The following is a 9,450-nucleotide window of genomic DNA, read 5'->3' on the forward strand; positions in this document are numbered from 1 at the left end:
AATAGACACTGATGCACAGCACCCAGCTCATCTTGTGTCGCTCCAGCCCCAAGTGCATACTCTTCCTGCATACTCGGATCAGGTTAATTCCAGACACACACAACCTGAGAGTCCACTCAACACGTTGCTCAAATGTTACTTCTGCACATGTCTGTTTCCCTCCCTCCAAAGGGTGGGGCCACAGCCTCCTAGGTTTCAAAGAGTTGAGTCTTCACCAACTCAGTTCCAGAGTGTGGGGCTGCCATTAAGATGTGTCAGTGGGATGAGGTCAATGCCTAAAGCTGAGGGGGCGGGCTGCCATGCCCAAGGGGCAGAATAATGGGATTTTCTGGGGCAGAGGGGTTAGGGCTGCAACTCAGATGGACTAGGAGAATGGGGCCACCCAAAGCCAAGTAGGTCGAGTTGCCATCCTAGAGGGCCTGGAAACCCTGGACCGAGGGACCTCCACCCAGGATCCAGAGGGCGAGACCAACACCCAGAGACTGGAGGGTGGGCCCATTGCCCAGATGATCTCAGAGAAGAGAGGATGGTTTTCAAACCTTGAGGGCTAATGTAATTTGTTCTGCTGGGTTTTGGATTTGCTTGGTGCCTGTTATCCCTTCTTCCCTCCAATTTCCCCCATTTATAATGGAAATATCTACCTTTTCCTGTTCCACTATCGTACTTTGGAAACAGATAACTTATATTCTAGATTTCACAGATGAAGAAGAATTTTGCCCTTGGATGGAATACACCTAAAATCTCACCCATATTTGATTTAGATGATTCAGAAGATGAGATTTTGGACTTGGCGTTGATTTGAGATTTTTGGGATGATGTGACGGGGTGAATGTGTTTTGCATGTGGCAAGGACATGAATTTTGGGGGGCCAAAGGGAGGAGTGTTATTGATTTAATTATATCCCCAAAAATATGTGTTGTATAACCTCTATGCCTGTGGTTACAATCCCATTTGGGAATGAATTGTCTTTGTTATGTTAATGAGACAGGGTTAGTGTAGGGTGTAGTCTGAGTCAATATCTTTTTAGATATAAAAGAGATTAAACAAGCTAGAAGAGGAGAGATGGGGGAAGAGAGATGCCAAGACACATGGAGGTCTCCAAGGAACCAGGAAGCTGAAGAGACAAGGACCTTCCTTCAGAGCCAATAAGGAGAGAAAGCCTTCCTCTAGAGCTGGTGCTCTGAATTAGGACTGCTAGCCAACTAAACTGTGAGAATAAATTTCTATTTGTTAAAGCCACCCACTTATGATATTTCTGTTATAGCAGCACTAGGTAACTAAGAGGCCTTAACAAAAAGCATAAAGGATAGATGATAACCAGAGAGATGTAAAAAACGGCATGAGGGCAGTTTCTGACCTCCTGTTACTTCATGAGGGGGAAGGAGAATCAAGACCAACAGCCCAAGGCTGATTCCTATGAGGCGGAGGTCAGACTTGCCTCCTCTCTCTGCCATCTTTACCAATTCTGACGCCAAATCTCTCTCCCATGGCACTCTCTACTTCTCTCCTTGGTTCAATAATTCCTTGCAATGGCCACACAGAACTCACAGACAATGCTCACGATTATGGGGTTTATTAGGGGAGCAACAGGTTACAGTTCAGGTTCATGAACGCTCAGGATACAGTTCTTCCATCAGGACATCCTCTTCCCAGCCTTGCTCGCAGGCATGACTCTCCCTGGCCCTCCGTCTCTGCCCAAAGGCACTCAGCTTTCTCACTCCAGGAGCCGGAAATTCCACTGTATGGTTTCTCCTGCTGGTCTCTCCTGCCACCACTTCTCTGCCACCACTTCTCTGCCACTCCTTCTCTATCACTGCTTCTCACTGTCATCATGATTATAGCTGGCTGTCTCCTTCCTGGGTCCAGGAGCTTCTCAGCGCAGGGATTCCAGGTCCAACGGCCTCCTGGCTGTTCTTCCTTGGTGGTGGTAGGATCCTCTCTTTCACACCTCTGGGGTGGCTCATTTCAAGCCCAGTGGGATAGCAAAACAGACCAAACCGTTTGGTGGGCCACAATGACCATATCACACAGTCCTGCCCAATCAGGACTGCGGTGGGAGTTACAAGACCATGGCTAGAAAGGCCACATAAAAGTCATCCATCTGAAGCCCCATAGACACATCCAAACACCCTGAGGGACTGAATTGCTGGGTGGAGGGCTGCGGGGACCACGGTCTCAGGGAACATCTAGCTCAATTGGCATGACACAGCTTATAAAGACAATGCTCTACTTTCTACCTTGGTGAGTAGTGTCTGGGGTCTTAACAGCCTGTGAGCGGCCATCTAAGATACTCCACTGGTCTCATCCCTTCAGGAGCAAGGGAGAATGAAGAGAACAGGATACAAGGAAAAGATTAGTCCGAAAGACTAATTGTCCACAGCTACCAAGGCCTCCACCGGACTGAGTCCAGTACAGCTAGATGGTGCCCGGCTACCACCACTGACTGCTCTGACCAGGATCACAACAGAGGGTTCTGGACAGAGCTGGAGAAGGATGTAGAACATAATTCTAACTCACAAAAGAAAGACCAGATTTACTGGCCTAAAGGAGACTGGAGAAACCCCGAGAGTATGGCCCCCAGCCACCCTTTTAGCTCAGTGGTGAAGTTATCTCCGAGATTCATCGTTCATCCTGCGAGTGGACAGCCCCGTAAAACCAAATGAGGCTAACAAGGTACAGGAGTCCAGTGACAAGGGCCAGAAGGCAGGAAGCTGGTGATAAGGAACCCAAGGTTGAGTAAGGATATTGTTGATGTGTTGTGAGACTGTTAACCATTGTCATAGGGCAACATTTGTAGTAACTGTTAAATGAGAAACTATTCTGTTCTGTAAGCCTTCATCTTAAGTGAGAATAACAGCACAATTGGAAGAGCGTATTCAATGTCACTGAACTGTGCATGTAGAAATTTTTGAAATGGTGTATCTTTGGCTATGTGTATTTTCAGCAAAAAAGAAGGTTGAGAAGTTAGAGGGTTGACATGTTGTGGGGTTGTTAACCAATGTCATAAAACAATATGAGTACTACTGTTTCGTGAGAAACTATTTGTTCTGTAAGCCTTCACCTGAAGTACAATAAAAAAAAAATGGTAAAAAAAAAAAAAAAAGTTATCCATCACACCACAAGAGATGTCATCATCTCCTACTTTACCCAAATCACTGGCCCATGGAAGGCCTGGACCACAGATACACCCCCGGATAATGAGGCACGGTTCACTAACAGAATATCCCATCTCCAGTGTGGTAAATCCAAAAGAATGCTGCAGCATATATTGTTTGATGGTAAACTACTGATGCCCAAAGCTTTGGAAACTCTGAGTACTTAAGTTGAACATGAACTGGTCATACAGCCTCCTACTCTGACATTCACTGAAGCACATAGACTCATGGTCCTTCATTAATGGATCTGCTGAATGACCTGGCCATTGGACTTATAAATACTGGTTTTTGAAGGGCATATCATTTGATGAACCCTCTTATAGAAGTTTATTAAACAACAGAGACACAAATTCAATCTTTATGATACATGTTTCATGCCCATGGAAATGAATTAATTCTTCAGGAAAACATCTGGGATAAAAGCTTAGTAAGTGTGAGAAGCCATAATTTCTACAGTAGCCCACTGGATCCATGTTCCAACTGAACACAGGGATGAAACCACCATGAAGGAACAGGATACTCAGTGAGGAATTCATCCAACACATAAACACACTAATGCCTGCAAAGCCTAGACCACCTCCACTATTCATTCCTTTGCTGATTATAGACAGTTTATTGAACAGCTTCTGTGTGCCAAGTCTGCTAAGACATTGGAGATATTGTAAAATAACGTAAAAAGTGCTTACATGGAGCTTGGAGCCTCATGTGAGTGACACACATTTATAAATAACCACAAGTAAATATAAAATCACTACTGTGATAAGAACTCTGAAGGAAAAGTACATAGTGTTATTTAAGCACGCAACTAGGGGAAGACCTACCAGAACCCTACTTCTTACCTTGCTAAATACTTTCACAAGATTTTACCTACCAAACTGAAAAAACGTAGGATTTTTACAACCATTGTCATTGTTGATGATGATGCGAAAGCAGCACGTGGGACTGAGACATCTGAACCATGTAGAGTTTCCAGAAGCCAGTTTCCATGTATTCCCTCTCCTATCTTTCTCGGCCTTTTGAAGACAAAGGGTTCTAACTTCCTTTTGAGGACAAAGGGTTCTAACTTCCTTTTACAGTATCCTTATGCATTCTCTTAAAAGCATAACTTTCCCCCTCTTTAGTAGTTCAATTTTGCCATTTTCCCCCTCAATATATCCTTTACCTCAGATCCCCTCCCTGAAGTTAGAGTGAGGAGGTGGAGCCAACCCCAGCAATACTGTGTGGGTTGTATCGGCTTCAGTCTCTGAAAGGGCGCTGTTATGGATTGAATTGTGTCCCCAAAAAACTGTGTTGTAAACTTAAAGTCCCATACCTGTTGTTATAACCCCATTTGGGAATGGGTTCTCTTTGTCATGTTGAGACACCATTTCAGTGTAGGGTGTATTTTAAGCTGGTCACCTTTGAGATATAAAAAGCAGAGATGGCAGAAGAGAGATGTCATACCACATGAAGATCAGCAAGGAACTGAGAACCAGAAGCTGAGAAGAGGCAAGGACCTTCCCCCAGAGCTGACAGAGAAAGCCTTCCCCTTGGGCTGGTATCCTGAGTTCAGACTTCAAACCGAAACTGTGAGAAAGTAAATTTCTGTTAGTTAAAGCCACCCACTTGTGGTATTTCTGTTATAGCAGCACTACATAACTAAGACAGGTCCATTGTCTAAATTGAATGTAATAGTCTTTTCCTTGACAGAAACTCATGCTATATTTGAGTGAGTTTATCCAGATGACCTGAATAGGTAACAGCTTTAAATGAGGCACAGATAACTAGAATTATCTTTAGTCGATCAAGTCAGAAGTCAACCATATCCACAATTAGGTCCTTAATGCTTATTGGGATATAGTAATGTGCGTGTGTGTGTGACTGCCCAGGATTCAGGGCTTTGGGACAAATTTCTACCCTGTATTCACCATTTAAGAAATAGCTTCTGGCTTTCCTGGGGGCCCTGGTAGATTCTTAAAGCTAGGATCATGGTACAGCAAATGACACAGTGACTTGAGATGCCTGTCATAATCAGGATTTTGTATGATCCAACATGCTCCCCAGCACTCAGGCGTCAAGGGGAAGTGGCGTACACAGCATCAGACTTAAGCAGGTCCTGCCGGCAAAGGTAAGTTGCATAACAAGGCAGACAACACTCCTCATGCTCTTATTACTGTGCTGAGTTCACTCTCCATTGTCTTATGCTTGTGGTCCATGAGGAGTTCTCTAAGGTAGCTGACTGTAGAGGATGAAATTTGAGTTTCGTTTACATGTGGTTTTGATCACACTTTAAATAGTCAGAAGTGGAGTACTACAGCATTACAGTCCCATTCTGGAAAGTTGATAAAGAACATGGTAAGGGAATTCCTCAGAGTGGGCAGATTTTAAGCAGACCATCTAGAAGTCCACTTTGTCAAAAGGAGAAATGTGTTATGCTTGGATTTTCATCAATGCATGGGCAGTGTCTAATACTATGTTCAGATGTTCAGTGAGTTAGAAAAACTGTGAAGAGGGGCTTTGAGAAATAGGTGTTAACCACTAATATGGCACATTAGGTATCTACACCTACCTTCATACTAATAAAAATGGATGAATAAAATATTTAAAAATCTTCCTCAAAAATTGAAGAGGTACACTTTTGAGGGAATGGGATAGCCAAAATCCAGAAAGTTCTCAATATACTTTTGTCTTGAAGTCATTTATTGAATGTAGAAAACTTAAGTTTTAGTTTTTGTGTCCCTGCAGGACATTTGGAAAATAAGGCAAATTCCCCACCCGACCCATTGCTGTTAAGTCAGCTCCGACTCACAGAGAACATACAGGACAGAGTAGAACTGCCACGTAGGGTTTACAATGAGTGGCTAGTGGATTTGAACTGCTGACCTTTTGATTAGCAGCCAAGCTTGTAACCACTGCACCACAGAGCTCTGAGGCAAAGCCCAGGGACCACTTAAAGGGGGAAACCTAAAAGGCTGATTGGTTCCATTAAGCTGGCAGCCCAAAGGGCCAGGTTCCTCAGTGTGAGGGAAAAGTCCTGCTCTGAGGAATATGGGGACAGTCACCCTGGTTCGGAGTGGAGTGGGAGAAAAAACTGGCTCCTGAGTTTTAACCACAAGTGATCTCTCAGATAGATTTGCAGGCCAAGTTCACACTACCTGCGTGGTCTGAAAATCCTCAAGCCATGAATTTAGTTTAATGTAGGCCAGACTCCAAGACACTTGGCAAAAGCAAACAGAAAGGAATCTACTGTGATACGTTGTTGTTTTGTTGTTAGCAGTCTTTGAGTCAGTTCTGACTCTAGTGACTCCATGTGTGCAGAGCAGAACTGCTCCACAGGGTTTTCAACACTGACTTTTCAGAAGCAGATCGCCAGGCCTGTCTTCTGAGGAGACAGTGAAAGGATTCAAGCTGCCAATCTTTTCGCTAGTAGTCAAGCATTTAACTATTTATGCCACCCAGGAACTCCTTGTTCTCATCTATATTTTGAAAATTCTAACAAATAGTTTCATAAGCAAAATGAGCACTTCACAGTAAGAAAACAAAAAACAAGACTTCCAGCAACATGGTGCTCTAGGCAGAAGCACCATGCCATCCCTCCACAGCAAAAATCTGAAAAACTAAGCCAAACAGAGAAAACAGCAATCCTGAAACCCTAAGCATCAAATGAAGCAATAAAGAACTCAGCCAAGCACCAAATGGAATAAGAAATTGACAGAGAACAGAGAGTGAGAAGACACACATGCAGAGGTCCCCTATCAGCTAACGCAGCATGGATCTGCCATCTTGGACTCCTATCGGAGACCAGCGAATGGGGATATGAGAAGGCAGCTTCACGGAGCTTCCAGCAGGAGACAGAATAACTGGTAACCAGCAATATATGCTTTCCCACCCCCCACCCTTCTTCACCCCCACTTGGCCTCGTCTGCTTCCCACAGCCCCAGTCTCTTGGCTGGGAAGCACTGGCTGCTTGGATTCCACCTGCCTGCACTGGCCAACTACCTGAGTGCCACTTCTTGGAAGCTGGTGTTGCTTTTTTCTGTTTCTTTTGATTTCTTCCTTAGCTCTCACCACCTCCCCCTCCTTTTGCTCAAGTACCTGTGCCATCTTTGCCTCTTCCTGAAAGACTGTGAAACTCCACTTGAATGTGAAACTGCTTCCTGGTCCGTGCTGCCACACTGATGGGATTCAGGGGCTTTTTTTTTGTTTGTTTGTTTGTTTTGAATTGTTCGTTTGTTTTCTTTTTCTTTTCTTGAATTGGGAGCCCCTTCTAGCCGGGCAGTACTATGTGGCTTAGGACCTACCCCCTCAGCTTGCGCAGATGCACAGAGGGATCCCTGGGGGCGTTTTTTTTTTTTTGAGGTTTTTATTTTCTGTTTTTTGGGAGGGGTGGGTTCTTGTTCTTTTTTTTTAAATTTGTTTTCTTTCCTTTTCCCTTTTTGTCTTTCTTCATGACTCAGTTTCTCATCTCTCTATACCTTAATTCTCTTCCTGTCCCCTGAATACCTGGTGCTGAATGACACCTCTGCGCCTTATAGCCAGGCTGTACTTCAACACCTGGGAACAACTTCCCCCGACCTTGTAGCCACACTGGTGGGATCCCTGAGAGCTTTTTTATCTTTTTTCTTTCTAATTTTTATTTATTCATTCTTCTCTTCTCTTCTTTTTTCTTTTTTTCTTCTTCTTCCCATTTTTATTTTTCTCCATTTCATAGTCTCTCATCTTTCCACTCCAACGGCAAGCTCCCCTAGCACTCTTCTTTGTTTGTTTATATGTTTTTGGTTCCTGTTCCTCTCTCCTCTCTCTCCTCTCTCCCATACCCATCTTAGCTCCACACATCACAATCTCTGCCCTCCATCATGCCTATCTGCACTGTGCGCTTAACATCACACCACCAAGCAGCCCAGGCACAGCCTACAAGAACCTGTCCTGCACTGATTATCGGCCCTCCCTGGCGACTGTAGTAACTGCCATGAACAACTCATCTCTTCAGATGGACCTGTCCTGCTGTAGCATATCTGAGTGACTGACCCTGCCAACTGGAGAAGGAGGCAAAAAGTATCATGCCCACAGACGAACAAACTACAAAGAACACACAGCCCACCTGCTCAGACATAGCCAAATTAAAAAAAAAGGACAAAACAAACAAAACTACAATCAATAAATGAGGAAAATAACTACTGAATGCCCCGAAGACAGCAGACAATATCAAAACATTTACAAACACAAGACAGGATGGTTCCAGTAGGCATCCAAAACAAAACACCAGATGACTTTCCAGTAGAAGAAAAGGCACTAGAACTACCTGACAGGGAATTCAAATCTCTAATACTCAGAATTTTTCAAGAGTTGAAGCAAAAAGCAGACAAAAACAAGGAAAAAAATGGACAAATTCATGAAAAAAGCAGACAAATTCATGGAAAATACAGACAAAAATATGGAAGAATTCAGGAAAATAATGCAGGAACAAAGTACCAAAATAAACTCAAATAAACTAGAAATTATACAAAAACAAATTATACAAAATAAATTCAAATAAACTAGAAATTACACAAAAACAACAATTAGAAATCTAAAAGATAAACAACAAGATTTCAGAAATGGACAGTGTCATAGAAGGGGTAAGGAACAGATTTGAAAGGGTGGAAGACAGGATCAGCAGAATTGAAGACAAACACTTGGATATAGCTCTGTTTGGGGAAAAATCAGAAAAAAAGAACCAAGAAAAATGAAGAGACCCTGAGAATTATGTGGGATACAATCAAAAGCAAAAATTCATGAGTGATCGGAGTTCCAGAACAGGGAGAGAAAAAAGAAAAACACAGAGAGAATCGTTGAAGAACCGCTGACAGAAAACATCCCTATTATCATGGAAGATGAAAAGCTGGCCATCCAAGAAGCTCAATGAACTCCATATATAATAGACCCCAAAAGAAAATCACCAAGGCATATCATAACCACACTCACCAAAACCAAAGACAAAGAATTCTGAGAGCAGCTCGCGAAAAACAAGAAGTCACATACGGAGAAGAAAAAATAAGTTTACTTTCACATTACTTGGCAGAAACCACGCAGGCAAGAAGGCAATGGGATGACATATATAAAACCTTGAAAGAAAAAAAATTCCACCCAAGAATAATATATCCTGCAAAACTCTCATTCAAATATGATGGTGAAATTAGGACATTTCCAGATGAACAGAAATTAAGGGAATATGTAAAAACCAAACCAAACTTGCAAGAATTATTAAAGGGAGCCCTTCAATCTGATAACAAACAACTTCAGCTCACAGGCTGAATCTAGGATGCAGGATCATACC

Source organism: Trichechus manatus, unplaced genomic scaffold (genome assembly GCF_000243295.1).
Source record: "Trichechus manatus latirostris isolate Lorelei unplaced genomic scaffold, TriManLat1.0 scaffold00180, whole genome shotgun sequence".
Classification (NCBI taxonomy): domain Eukaryota; kingdom Metazoa; phylum Chordata; class Mammalia; order Sirenia; family Trichechidae; genus Trichechus; species Trichechus manatus.